The 15027-nt window shown below is 41.7% G+C and overlaps 1 protein-coding gene across 2 annotated transcripts in view; it reads right to left on the bottom strand.

The window, feature by feature from the left end:
* The window catches only part of LOC111874557 (probable serine/threonine-protein kinase DDB_G0282963), a 217569-nt gene that overhangs the window by 120438 nt on the left and 82104 nt on the right, over nt 1-15027 (bottom strand). Inside the window, exon 1 of one of the 2 annotated variants that reach the window (XM_033755500.1) lies at nt 6642-6660. The exons of the other annotated variant lie outside the window; for it this stretch is intronic. The gene's annotated coding sequence lies outside the window, so the exon portion shown is untranslated. Of the gene's footprint in view, nt 1-6641; nt 6661-15027 lie in introns of those variants that run through there. 2 annotated transcript variants of the gene reach the window in all.

The raw sequence follows: 15027 nt of genomic DNA, 5'->3' as shown, positions 1-15027 counted from the left end.
ATTTATTTGAAGTGCTTGTTCCTGTGTTTTAACTGTATTCCGACGAGAGACTAGTGTGTGTGCAACAGTAAATTATAAAGTGTAAAAGCGATATCGCAGTACTGACTGTAATAAAGAGAGATCATATCCAAGGTGCTAACAAATCCAATCATTGTATAGAGTGGAGCTTCGTGGGTTAGATCTAGATTCTGTGAACTTCAGTAGAGATTACTTTGCGTATTTATGTATCCGTGGAAGTAAAACCACGATTCATTAGAAAAGAATATCAACTGCGGATCGATGTCACCTTCAACGACAGACTGTAGAACGAACTGCAAAATCGAACCCTGGTAGCTGGATTGCGCGCTGCAAACCGTCCGTGGATTACTATTTATTGTATACAGTATGATCTTCAGCAATTGTATTGCGGTTTTTGCACTAGATTTTGACACTCCACTGTCTTGAACCAAACGGTTAAGTGATTTTCTAGGTGCATGTTGAAGTCTGGACCCTATGTCAGTAAGCACTCAGCGCTTTATGTTCTTGTTTCTTATCTACTGAGAGTCCGGTTGTTCTAAGATTATTCACCAAATTATGAATTGTTTATCAGCTGGGAACTCTTTCAACACAAAATCTACATCGAAAGTTTCGTCGACACTTTTTAGCAGATTCGTATCTCACATAGGTGTCTTACGAAAATACAAGCTGCTCTGAAGTACACCGCACCATGACGTACCACACTGCTCACTGATAACTGCTTCCTACTGCTGACAAATAGCAAACAAGCTCCCAGCGTGAACCGCATCGGTCGCCATGAAACATAATGCCGTCAAGCGGTCCACAAGTTATTTACTTCCCTTCATTCCAAACGTTATCGGCCATTATGCATGCAGATTCAACGGCAAAATTCGTATGCGTCTCGCAGCAAGCGACACACAAGTCGTCGTGAAACGCACAGCCATGAACCGGTCAATAAAGTTTAAAAGACTCTCTGAAGTACCAAAAAAAAAAATCAAGCAACTTGATAGGTAGACCTGGAGCAACAGTACTAGTGCATTATGTGGCCTCCAGGAGCATCACACTTTTAGGGCGGGAAAAATTTTGTTTAATGAAAATTAAATTTTCTGCTATTTTGTTTATAACGTGACTAATTATTGGATGCCATCTAAATATGTTATGCTGTAATGTAAGAATATCTGCGAACACCAAGTGACGACAATGATACATTCCGTAATCGCTAGCTGGCAAACTCACCCCGTGATGCTGTGGCCAGATGACGCCGTAATTTTATTATCGTTCCTTAGTTCTTGGTTTTAAAAACTACGACACCAATTCGTCACAGTGTACGGAAATTTTGTGCTATTAATTGTGACGTGTTAAGAAATTTTGGAGCGGAGGAATTCCTCGGCGGCCAGGTCGACATTAGGGCTTGCATCGACCTTGCTTATATTTTCATTTTGAGTTACGATTCGATATTGTGCAAACTGGCTGAAGCATTAAGCTTGTGACTTACAGTCGGGACTGTCGGATTCTAATCTCGGCCGAGACAGCCTCTCCTGATTCATTTTGTTTTCCTCAGTCTCCAGGAAAATACCTTAACGCTATATCAAGTTAGGCCATTACCGTCCCCTTCTGCGCCCTTTCCAAGTCATGATTCGTAGTCATCTAACCATTCCAAGTTACATACTCTGAGCCAACAACTGCGTCGTTAAATGAAGTATAAATAAGAAATTCGGCATTCAAGTTTCACCGAAATCTTCAACCGAAAAACTGCGTCAGCGAACTTCCACGCCACAGAAAACATTTTAATCTGAAACCTCACGAATGAAGATTGTGAGTGATTTAACATAGTAGCCAGAATTGTTGACGCCTGGCGTATTACTTGAGAAAAAACAGTGTGACATCTATTTACCATTTTTGTTAAATGTGATGTTATCTATGGTTTTCGGAAGACCTGAAGGCCTAATGGGCATCCACTCGTTCCGTGTGAGAAATGAGAATAGAAATATGTAATATTATTTGGACAAAACGGGTGAAGCAAAACGCAAAATTGAAGATCATGTCTTCGTGAGATAATTTTGTTTGGATGTTGTCCGTTGCCTGGATACGAAAAATACACGACCTTTCGGAAGCTGCCCCTGGGTACAGGCAGAAGGAACAGTAACTATCGGAACTATGCAGACTTCATTACACATGGCTATTCTCATCAGTAGGTCGAGCCGGTCGAGCCTATGTTCCGTTTCGCTCGTCACCACAGACATTAAAGGATACAATTTGAATGTGAAATGGCTATGTACTGCACTATGCCGATCACGGTGGCCGCGCGGTTTAAGCTATGAACTGTCTTCGCCCACTCGAACACTGGAATCGTGGGTTCGAATCCCACTAGAGGCATATAGGTCTGTGTGTACGTTTTTTCTGTTTGTGGTGTCCTTGTGTAGGTAGCTGCCTTGCGAAGGGCTGATCTCCGGTCCAAGGAGTCCTAACGACTGTGCATAAGATTAAGAAATTGAAAAAGTGGTCAAGGTCAAACAAAAGGACTGTAGAGCCATAGACAGATAGACAGATTAATATAGGTGGATAGATAGACCGACGGACGGACGGACGGACAGAGAGGCATACAGATAGATAGACTAAGCCACATTTTGAAGGGCGAATTTCATTTTAGCCTTAATCAGACCATTAAAATCCTTGCTTTTCATGGAATATGTACAGCACTCCATCAGATTTTAAGGATGCTATAATCCCGGAGGAGATGCCGCGTCACCTGGTAGCGGTTTATAACATACTTCAACCAAGAAGATGGAGACAGTGCGTTCCTCTGCCGGCACATCCCAGATTATAGCAAGTATTCTTCATAGTCACCACCACCGGAACTTCAATTTCACTTAATAAAATTTCTCCAAAAAAAAAACACGTCTGCCAAGAACATACACTTTGCTGAGATAACAACTTTTTACACCTTGTTTTATGCACCATATGTTTAATTAATACAAAGAAAATACTTCAATATCCACGTCCCAAGTACTGAATAGTTTTGTCAACAGCGAAATCTATGACTTTGCAGTATGCACTATGCTTTTGATCTCCTCTGCCATTGTTTGATTTGTTGCTCCTGTTGGAAGCCGACAGAGGCTTAACCGTCTTACGCCTCTGTGCCAGGAATCCTACATCCGATCCCAGAAACATAATCAGCACTGGGAAACTTGTCCCTGTACTCAATTAAACATGACGTCACATTGGTGAGTGCTCCACGCATTTTTACCTTGGCATCATTTTTCTTTCGGAATGCCCACGAAATGTATGCAAACGAGAGGCAGGTACCAGGACGAGTTACATACGTAGTGCAAAAATGTATCAACTATTCCGCAATGCCCACTGTGTCTCTCGACATACTAATATTGCAATGAAGAAAGGCACCACGTGTGCCGTACGAAGAGGTCTATTTTCCTGGACTATATGCAACAAGAACCTAACGCGCCACCGTCTATCGCCAGTGCTTTCTGTACATGCACTCCATAGACACTACGCGGAGCCTCTTCGTGGAGGTGAGTGCTCGGCTACACACTATAAGCCTATTGCTTTGGAGGCTGGGTAAGGCCCAGAGAGGGTCTAGGTGATGTGCTCTGTTCCTTCAGGACGTTCACGTCATAGCCTAGCTACTAGACTGAGCTACCCTGGCTCCACAAGTTAGGGGTCGCATATATTTTGGAACATTACACTCACCAACAAATTAATGCAGCCAAATTCTGGTTCTCGCTACCGTTCACATCTTTATTCTCCAGTTTTCCGTATTCTTCTTCTTCCTCCTTTTACAGATTGGGCCCAATGGCCTATTCCCACTCAAATTTAGCTTCTGAAACTACGACTGATAAGAGCAAGTGGTACAACCTCATGAATAGGCCCATCTACACAGGAATAACTGCACGCATACATGCGTCCTGAGCAGGTTTCGAACCCACAGTTCCAGTGCTCGAGCGAGCGAAGACAGTATGCACCTTAAACCTCGTGGCCACTGTTATCGGACCACTGTCTACTCAAAATCATAAAAATTAAAATGCAGAAACATTTTTGCGTACGGTTTTGTACGAGTGTGAAACATGGTTTCTCACGCGATAAAACCAATATAGGTTGGGGGTGTTTGAGACCACGGTACCGAATAGAACATTCTGGCCAAAAATGAATTAACAGGAGGGTGCAGAAAATTGCATAAGAGTTTCTTTTAATTCGCTTTGTGGGGGGTGGATTCAAACTGGGTCCATTCGGCACGGCGGCCACTGATTGGCCTATTGTAGCCTGCCCCGGGAGATTATGATGTTGGAGAATTTGGTGGAATGAAGATTGGCAGGGGAAACCGAAGTACTCGGAAAAAACCCGCCCCAGCGCCACTTGGTCCACCACAAATCCCACATGATCAGACACGGGATCGAACCCGGGCCGCCGCGGTGGGAAGCCAGCGACTAACCGCTTGAGCTATGGCGCGGCCCATAAGAGGAGTTCTGCATAATTCGCGCACTCGTGACATCAAATGAAGGATGGGATGGCCCACGAAAGTAGCGCGCATCGCACGAGTGAAACGTATACATGCAGAAGTTCGGTCGGAACACTGAAGGCAGAGCACTTAGGAGACGTCAGAGTGAAGGCTAATACAGAATGTGCGGCTGTGTGCTGACTTATCTGGCTCGGGGGGGGGGTTCTTGTGAAGACGGTAATAAACCTTCTGGTTCCATAAGAGCTGCGCTACTTCTTGACTCTCTGAGCGTCGATTTGCTTCACAAGAACGCATGTTCTATGGAGTTCAATGAATACGGCATACGCCTTGACCGGCCCTTGCATCACATTTTCTATGGAGTTAGCTGTTATACGTAAATGACACTTTTTAATTTAATGGGAGGTTTCATAGATAGAACTCATCAGTACATATCGGTTACTGGGCAACGTATCTGACTCGACTGCGTTTGCACTCACCAACGAATTCCGAATACTTGACCAAGGCGTTTTGCGCTTTCCCTTAGTCAATGATCTCAAACGCCGGGATATCATCTTAAAACCGACAAAGACCACCTCTTCTCACATCCACCCTAATTCATAATTCACAATAATCTCACCATATGTATAATTCGTCGTTATAAAAACTCAGCAGTTTATATAGCGTTGTTAAATAATCCAACAGACTTTCACTGTATGAGGTCTAAGGTTCTTATGGCGGTGACTGCGAAAAGTACTGCGTTCTGGAATTCGATGACGTGCAGTCCAGCAGTTCTTATTGCTGCTGTTAGCTGTCGGGACCAAATACTCTTCCATAACTGGCAAATGAATGTGGAAAACACGGAACACCGGAGCACTGTATTTCTATAGGGTTTATGCAGTCGTCCACATGCAGACACACTGATTTCGTTTACACACTGAAAGATCGAAGTACGAGGTGAAGGGTATGTGCTCACTTCTACTTACATATAAAATTACGACAAAAATAAAAATGCGAATATCATGCTGACCTGTTTAGTATCCTTGTTCAATGTAATTCAGCCAATGTTATAACACGGTTAAAATACAGCGTACATATTTTCAGAGGGATTTTCAAAGACGTATATACGAGTAAGTACAGTTCTGCTCTGTTGTGATTCAAACAAACGATTCAGAAGATCAGCTCTTTCATGGGTGTATCTGCGCATCATCACCTGGCGTCAAACGGGAATGAATAATTCATTGTGTTGCCTCATCCGCCAAGAGACGCCATTTGAGTCTTCTGTTGTTCAGACATCAACTTTCAAGGCTTACCCTGGCGATTCTAATGTTATCAAAATAGTTATGGTTGGAATTTTCGCGATAAACTGCCAAAACTCTACTGACGAATTGTCGGAGAAGCTCGAATCGTGAATATGTGCAGTCTGACTGATTAATAATAAAAAGAAGCTTCGTAAACGAAATAAATTGAACTAAATGTAGGCTTGTCCTTCACCAAGCAACCGTATTACTGAGATGTTCAAATGAAGGCAAACGGGATGAGGTGGGCTTACAGAACTCAGAGGACACATGTATGCACAATTCCTGTTGGGCAATTTGGAGAAGAGAGACCACGTGAAGCATTAGGAGTAGATGATAATATCAAATTCGATCTTAAGCAAATGGTTTGTCGGTGTGTCGCGTGTTAATCTGACTCAGTGTATGGTTCGGCAGCTAATCGGTTTGAACACGGTAATGAATCTTCGGGTTCCATAAAATGCAGGTAAGTTTTTTGTTATGAGAGCTTCTCAGAGAGAAATCTGCTCTGTGGATTTATGACACTGTTTGACCAGCTTAGTAACTAATTTTCTAATCAACTAACTTGTTAAATAACTGAAGAACCAAAGCGATACAAAGCAGATGACTTTGTCTTTGACTACCTGACTGACGCACTGCGTCACTAACAGAGAATGCTCCATTCACACAAACATACACTTTTTTTTAATCCACTGCATTATCATTCTCTCAGGCTTGCGGCTGTGTTCATCCGGCCCACTGCCAACTCCATGCAAACAAAGTTGTCCATGTCTCTATTATTTGCGTCGTGCTTCTTGTATGACTAAGACATCTTTGTTTTTATGACCTTAATAGTGTTAGGTGATGAATTTAAAGCAACGAAACTTTAATACACTGCAAATGATTGAATAAAATCTTGCCTTGTCATGAATTATGAATGTACAGGACGTTCCAGGACAAACAGCTCCAACTCCAAGGCGGCAGATCTTACCTGAAAATGTGAAGAAAAAGAAAACAATCTACATGGCGTAATTTTTTTTTGTAGAAATGAACACATTACAAGCGAAGATATTTGTTTACATTCATGTTCAGAGTCTGAGTCTTATCCAGGAACTGTGTGCTGGATTGGATCACTAAATATTGCAGTCAATTTAGAGTTCCTGCTAGTGTCGCCATTTACCCTGATCCATTTAAAGGGAAGTATGAACCTTTAGTCCGTCCCCGAAGTTACTAACATACTGCCATGCGGAATGCGTAACTCACCAAAAGAAGATGTCAGGTAAAATTTCCTTCTCCTCGGCTGGTATAGCGTCTGTCTGGACATGTTTAGACATTCAAGATTTTCAAATGTTTTTAGAGCGGAAATCCATGCTATCCCGTTTGATTAATTAGGAGTCTTGAGTATTCAATATAATGGAGAGCTACAGATAAAATTGGAACTGAAGAAACGTGTCACAGCCTTCTAACACTGGTATCTCGGCGGGTATTTGATTTATAGATCCTCACAGAGCGTTGCAACTATTTGATATAGAAATGTCTTTGCAGATGCTTGATCAAGAAATGTGCTGCTTAGCTTATTTTCCTTATATAACGAGACAGGGACTTGTATGTTTATCGCTCCTGCAGGAAGTTCTGTCAGGGGATGTTCACGCTATTTGATATGCATAACACTGCACTAAATGTCATACACTTTTTACCTTTTCGATTCCCTACAATGAACAATAAAGACATGTCGAATACGAAGAATTTTTATGTAGATTTCTGAAATGTTCTGTGATAATACGTCTTAGAAAAATGTAAAATTTTCCTTGATGTAAAATACTAGACATTGACAATGTGAAATCTGTATTTCGCTTTCCGTTAGTTGGTAACAAGTAAAAAAAAATTGGAAGAAGGCATTTAAATTTTGTACAGAGACAGACAGCAAAGAACAGTCAGCTAAAGAAAACATGTGCAAATTTAAGCCGATATATCTCTTCCCTCTTAGTCCGTGTATTAGAATTTGGTTTGAAATATGATGAAAGCTAAATCATAACGAGGACTATTTTGTAAGAAATATTTGGTATTAATTGTATGAACAACTACATGCATGGCGACTGCGGAACTTTTGTGGTTTTAATGGTATATTTGACAAATTTAATGCAGACTGAACATATACTTGCCGAAATGCATTACTGCGTTTCTATGTTATTAAATCTTAGTTCTTGCTCGCCTCTCTATAGTGAAGCATATAGTTTAGTGCATACGTCATGCCTTACTTCCAAAATTTGTGTTGTTCAGGAACTATACCATACGCCAATGAAAGATGCAGTAAAATATTCCGTAAACATAATTCTTAGATGGGATTCTCTGAGGGAACAGTGCCGCCAATGCCCACGCACCTTTAGAGACCTCTGAAAGACCTTGATAGATATTGCAACCATAGCTATGACGCTAGAATTACACAACTAAAACCTGCACTGTCAACAGACGAGAGAAGAGTGGTTCAGTCATTAAGTTTCCAAATGCGGCCTTTGCGTCCATCATTGGTGTCGATGTTTATGTACTGTAAGCAAATTCTGCAACTAACTGAATGATTCTGGAGCAATCAGTGATGGATTTTCATACATTAAATTCAACAAGAATCAACCTGATACAGTATCAGTTTCGTTGGCAGTTGACTCAGTACGCCCTCCAAGTTTCAGCCATTCATCTATGCTCGCAAATGTCTACCAAATTTTAATATAAATTTAAAATATTACAATTCATTTTTGGTCATATTCATTTAAAAATGAACAATAATTTTACAATTATGTGACTCTCCTACTTGCAGCGAGGCAAAAAAAAAAATACATTATTTTAATGATTTAGACATTCATTACAAAACTGTGACTCAATTCTGTCAGAATTAATAATATAAGAGATACTAAAATGCAAAATTTTTAATGTCTTACTAAAATCTGGTGCACACCACTAAAGATGGCTGCATGACCGAAACACAGTGGAAATAGTAGGCCTGTATGGTTATAATATGTTAGAAAGATGGTGATTGATGGATCGAAAAAGTGTCGAAAGAATCACTTGCCTGGAGGGACAGAGGAAAACTGCGAAGACACTTCGCCAAGATTCGAACTTGAGACCTCCCTAATACTATGCAGTATTGTTAATCCATCGACTGCACCGCAGGAAGTCTGAGTGTACACTTCATTTCATTGGCGTGAAACAGAGATACTGCTGTGTGCAGAGGCATGATCTCCCGTCACTGTATGCGAGTCGCCGTATCCGCTGCTCTGGCTTGTCAGTGAGTGCCTGAGACCTAAGAACCTACTCACAGCTCGTGATGAATCATATGGGATAATGTTGACTCGGTTTACTAATTATACTGCTCTTGTAAATAAACACTGCCATTAAGGAACACAACACAAATATTTAACGATTCTGTGTGCGAATGTTATCCACTGTTTGGGGTATCCATGTTTCAGAAACTGGATCCGTCTCCGTCGAGAGTTTAGCGGAAGAAAGAATCCTACTCAGCGGCGTCGATTAGAATTGGCTCTTTAAACACTGAAATGTCCTAAATCAGGGCCTCTGTTACATCTAAATATAAGTTTTCGAAAACCGCAATTTTGATAGTTGATGTCAAAATCTGACGTTCAAACTCTCTGACCTAAATACTGTATCAATTTTGAAACTGAAGCAAGCGTGTGTCGAGTGTTTTGACGTACTTGGACGGCCATGTGATGTCACGTGGTTGAAGCGTGACTGGAGCACTAGAATGAGTGATCCAGGTGCGTTCCTACTTCGTCAGGAAGGAGGGGGCCATCTTACCCCTCATATTTTTGTCTTTAGTCTTGATGCCCTTGGAACATGTTAGTCATCTAAATGAACGCTTATATGCAGCACCGACAGAAGTAAATTTACATGAATTGGCATAAATGCTTATGCACACACATTCAAGCTACGTATTTCCTAACCTTAATATAGCGTTTCATTAGACTGTTAAAAACAGTGACTAGTCAGTCAGAATCTCTGATATACAGGGTGTTTCACGACTTTAAGGAATAACTGCAGGAGGTGATTTCCTAGGTCTTTGTGATCAAGAAATTTCATATAAACACGTGTCCGATTTTGGACGGTTACGGAGTTATGACCGTTTTAAACTTAGAATAGAGGGTAACGATTACTGACAATAAACGGAACAAAATAATAAACCAGCATAATACATGATACTTTTAAAGTATGGATGTAAAGTTAACTTCGTGAAATTACCTTTAATTTGAATTGATCGGTGCTTAAAGCTGATTTTCGAAAATACCACCGACGGCAGCAACACAGGCTGCCGCTCGGTTGTGAACCGCGCCGGACATACCAACCCACCACGCCTTAGGTACCTCTCAAGTGTCGAGATAACGAGAACGTTCTGTCTGTAGATGGCTAAAAATAGCGACCCGCCAGATGACAGACGCGGTTCACACGAGGGCGTGTACGGGAACGAAAAAAACGGTCATAACTCCGTAACCATCCAAAATGCGTTTTTCTGTGTCTGTGTACAGGCAGAGGCCTTGCGACGAGCTGATCACGCGTCCAAGGAGTCCTACCGAATGTGTAAGATCTAGAAAAACCGAAGTGAACGGAGAAGTTCATGGAGGTAGGCCTAGGCCCACTGGAGTTTTAGTGCCAAGAAAAAAAATATATATATACATATATACAGGTTGTTTAGGAAGTGTGCACCCTTTCTCATGAAGTGGCATGGAGGCGTAACAGGAGAATTAAGAACATTACGCAGTGATTTGATTATTACAAATACAAATCACTCCGTCCAATGTGACCTGTAAGATTTTTACTACATGAAAACTTAACACCCTTACATGTTTCGGTCTCTGTGGACCATCTTCAGAGGGCAAACATCACATAAGTTGTTTAGACGTAAAGTACGTACACTTATATGCTACAATGCATAGTACACAAAATAGAACATTTCACAAACACAGCAGTTTCCTGGGAATGTAAAGTTTTTAAAAAATTACATTTACATTTACTTTACATTCCCAGGAAACTCCAGCAAGTAACACAGAGGTGCAGTCACTCTAAACACAGAAAATGGGAAAGTTCAACACTACTTTCTGTAAGTTGGCCGACTTCGAGTGGGATCACAGTAGGCCAATGTACACAGGTTTCACTGTATCCCATCAACCACCTTACAGATTTTTCTGAAATTCGTTACTAGATGTCTCCATCAAAAGTTGTCTGTAATTCAGATATCTGATCCATACTGATACCCAGTTTATATAAGACTTTTCATGTATTGTATGAAGCCTTCCAAATGTTTTGTTGAAATTCGATGTGAGAGATTTTGCTAATTAACATTTACCTATTCCCATTTTAAAATAAGTAGCAGCTTAGTTGTGTGTATTGGCCGATCACAGTGGCCGCGCACTCCAAGGCATGAACTCGCTTCGCCCGCTGGCGGAATCGAATTCCACTCGATGTATGGATGCGTTTATTGCGTTTGTGTTGTTCTGAGTGTAGGTATTGGCCTTGCGACGGGCTGATTCCCCGTGCAAGGAGTCCTACCGACTTTTTATGGATTAAGAAACTAAAAAAGCGGCCGAGGTTACAAAGGGCTGTAGAACCATAGATGGACAGATGGAATTCTGCATATTACATTATGGTATACATGCAAACACCCTTTCCACTCCAGTTACTCAGTTTGTGGTTTCCTATGAGACACTGACCACAGAGAGTGCTCCAACAGACCACACAGACTATGCACGAACACTGTTTACGAGAGGTCACTCGTGCACTCTATTTTCAGTCACCTGAATCCACTGCATAGCCCATTCCTATCGATACTTTAGAGGTATTAACATTATTTTTTCTGACCAGAGCATATGAGATGTTATCATGCCGGCGAATGTTAAAATTACGGCCCTTTCAGAAAGACCGTATCGCAGTCTTTTCTCTTTTAAGATAATGACAATAGTAGGGAAACAGAAACACTGACGCTTCGTTTTGCCGGTCAAAAAAAAAAAAAAGAGAGAACTGGAATAGAAATAAACAAGGCTTAATGGCATAACACTGGATCATGTACACGGTATCTTCTGACAAGAGGAAAGTGAGCCTCCTCTAATCACAATACAGTGTGCATGTACAGGCTAGTTTTCTTTTAGCTGAAACTGGACGCGCAGAAGCCTCCAATCACAATTTCGAGTTCAGGGCAGTCTTACCAAGTGTAAGGAATATGGCGAGAAACACCCTTCATCCGCCATTCAAATGCAACTGTAACCTTCGTAACATAAATATACCTAAAAGCAACAAGTTTTCAAAATTGGACTGATTTAAATACTTCCCAGCAGTCCAAATCCTTGAGTCCTTTAGTGTCAGTCACTTTACACCGTGTATCGTACACATAAATTACAGCACCAATGCCTTCCAATGAGCTCTATTATCATTTAGTCAACAATACAGAGAGTTATTTTTAACTTTGTCGACCGGTTCACGGCTCTGCGCTTCACAGCGACCGGTCCACCGCCGGCCTGATGGCCGGTAACGTTTGGAATGAAGGGAAGTAATTAACTTGTGGACCGCTTGACGGCATTATGTGTCCCGGCGAGCAGTGCGGTTCATGCGAGGTAGTTTGTTTATGATTTGTCAGCAGCAGACAGCAGTTATCAGCTCCACTAATCACTTGTTCTTAGTTACAGTTAATGAGCAGTGTGGGACGTCATGGTGAGGTATATTTCAGAGCAACGCGTATTGCTGTATGACACCTACGTGAAATCCAGATCTGCTAGAAAGTGTCGGCGAAAATTTCGACTTAGATTTCGTGATGAAAGAGTTCCTAGCTGACAATTTTTAATTTGGTGAATAAACTTAGAACAACGCGATTGTTAGCAGACAAGAAACACAAAAATAAGCGCCGAGTGCATACTACAAAGTTTGATGACATAGGGGCCAGACTTGTACACACACCTAGAAAATCACTGGAACGTCTAGCTCAAGAGACTGGAGAATCAAAGTCTAGTCCAAGAACGGCAACACAATTGCCGAAGCTTAGACTCTATCATCAACAGTTATCGCAGCCGCGCGATCCAGTTAGCAGGGTTCACTTTTGCAGTTGGTATCTGCACTCTTTCGTCAAAGGTAAGATCGATCTGCAATTCACATTCTTTCCTGGTGAAGTGTAGTTTCACTTGCAGGGATACACAATACGCAAAATAATCGGCTCTGGAGTTCACAGAATCCACATCTAAACAACGAAGCCCCGCTACATCCAATGAAAGTTTGTGTCTGGTGAGAGGTTAAGTGCAAGAAGGATTGTTGGACTTTTTAAAAGAAACAAATGTGAAAGATATCTACGTGCAGAGGGACAGCATTTTGAATACATTCTGTTATCTGTGAATTGTAACTACTTCATCCCAAACGTCATCGGCGGTCAGGCATTCTGATTCCTCGGCAAAATTGTATGCGCCTTGTGTCAAGAGGCGCCACTTTCGCCGTGAACCACAGAACAGTGGAATCGGTCAACAAAGTAAAAATCCTCCTTGTACAACACTGAAAGACAAAAATCTTTCAATCCCAAAGGAATTATCTTCAAGGTCTCTGAAGAACATACCAACTTGTTGTTAATTCAGATGTATGAATAATGTAGCAAACATGACTGCTCTTGTGAATGCGCCAATTTCAAAATACAGAGGCTTAACCATCACGCTGAAAAACGCATTTTGTTACTGCAACTTACGTCTGAATTTATATTAACTCCGAGGTCAACTACTTGACACACATATATTTGTTTACCCTACTTGTGTAATTATCACTTCTGTTTGTCAACTGTATACACATATACACAACAGATACATACATAACCTTTCCTTCATTGTAACAGCTAAGCCTATATAAGATGACGTGAAGCTCGTGTGTTGTCTTATTTATTGCTTGTTTGACTCTGGCGGCTCAGACACAGTGGCTCCAGTCTCGTTATACAAAGGCAACTCTACACTTTCCAGCATTAATAACTACTGATACTACACAAAGAGCACAGGGTTCGACAACCTCTACTTAGGCCACGAAAAGGAGCCCCACTGATAGACCTCTGCACATAACCCTCGAGATGGTATACTGAGTTCGGTATCACATGTGGGGAAAAGCCGAACACGTGAACTTCGCAGGCAATGCATCTGACTTCCATTCGGTAGGTAGGCGGCTGGTTTGAACCTCGGCTGGAATACTGACTATATCAACAGGTGTAGGCCTGTATCATGACTGTTGCGTAGTCGCTTCAGAATAATTCCGATATCGCACCTACAAGTAACTTACGACCACTTCCATTCAAATATTTTCCCATATAACGTAATATTTTTTCGCACCCTATTCGACGATAAAAAACAAAACACACGACTCAACCAATCCCTCCAAAGAGCGTTTAAAATTGAACTCACAGCACAAAGCTGCGTTTATTTATTTAATATGTTGTATCTGTGGTCTAGTGGCCAGAGTTCCTGCCTACAGATCCAGAGGTCCCGTTACCAGATTTACCGAGTAGTGGGTCTGGAATGGGGTCCACTCAGCCTCGTGAGGATAACTGAGAAGCTATTTCAAGAAAATAGCGGCTCCGGTCTATAGAACTGAGATTAAAGGCCATGGGGATCCGCTGCGCTGACCACGTGACGCCCTCTATCTGCAAAAGTTGGAACTAACTTCGCCGACAAGCGGCGGTTGCCCCTCGGTCGGTATAGTTCGTTTGAGGATTATAGGCCACGGATTTCTTTTGTATCAAATGATACGCATATGATTTTACATAATCTTTGTACACAACTGCAGTCAGTTATACGATGGGGTACCCAAAAGAAACTGAACTAATTTTTTTGTGGGCAGAGCTTTTGTAGTACCGCGTATTGCCGGTATGAGCGCATAGAGCTAACATTCCTCAGTCGATAAGCCGACTACCGTTGCCTCAGAAGGTGAGGACTAGTTTCGGCAGAGTTTATAGTGACAACTGTTTTGTGTGATCGTCGTTTTTGCAATGGCCCGAACACATGAAAATGTTGAAAAAATTCGTGAAATCATCAAGATCGACGAAGGACCATTGAAGAAATTGTGGAGCTGTCGGGAGTGACTTGGAGCTCAGTTCAGCGAATTTTGACAGAAGAATTGGGAATGAAAAGGGTGGCTGCGAAATTCGTGCCACGACTGCCGACTGCTGAACAAAAACAAGGTCGCGTGGAAGCATGCTGTGATTTGAAAGAAGTCCCGAAATGATCAAATTTTTTTCAGCGTTTTGCTGATGTTGCTGAGGTGAAGGAAAAAAACGACGGAGGCTTTGTCAAG

This window comes from Cryptotermes secundus, unplaced genomic scaffold (genome assembly GCF_002891405.2).
Source record: "Cryptotermes secundus unplaced genomic scaffold, Csec_1.0 scaffold970, whole genome shotgun sequence".
In the NCBI taxonomy this organism is placed as follows: domain Eukaryota; kingdom Metazoa; phylum Arthropoda; class Insecta; order Blattodea; family Kalotermitidae; genus Cryptotermes; species Cryptotermes secundus.
Note: the sequence above shows the minus strand (reverse complement) of the source record. Positions and strands in the feature narration are given on the sequence as shown.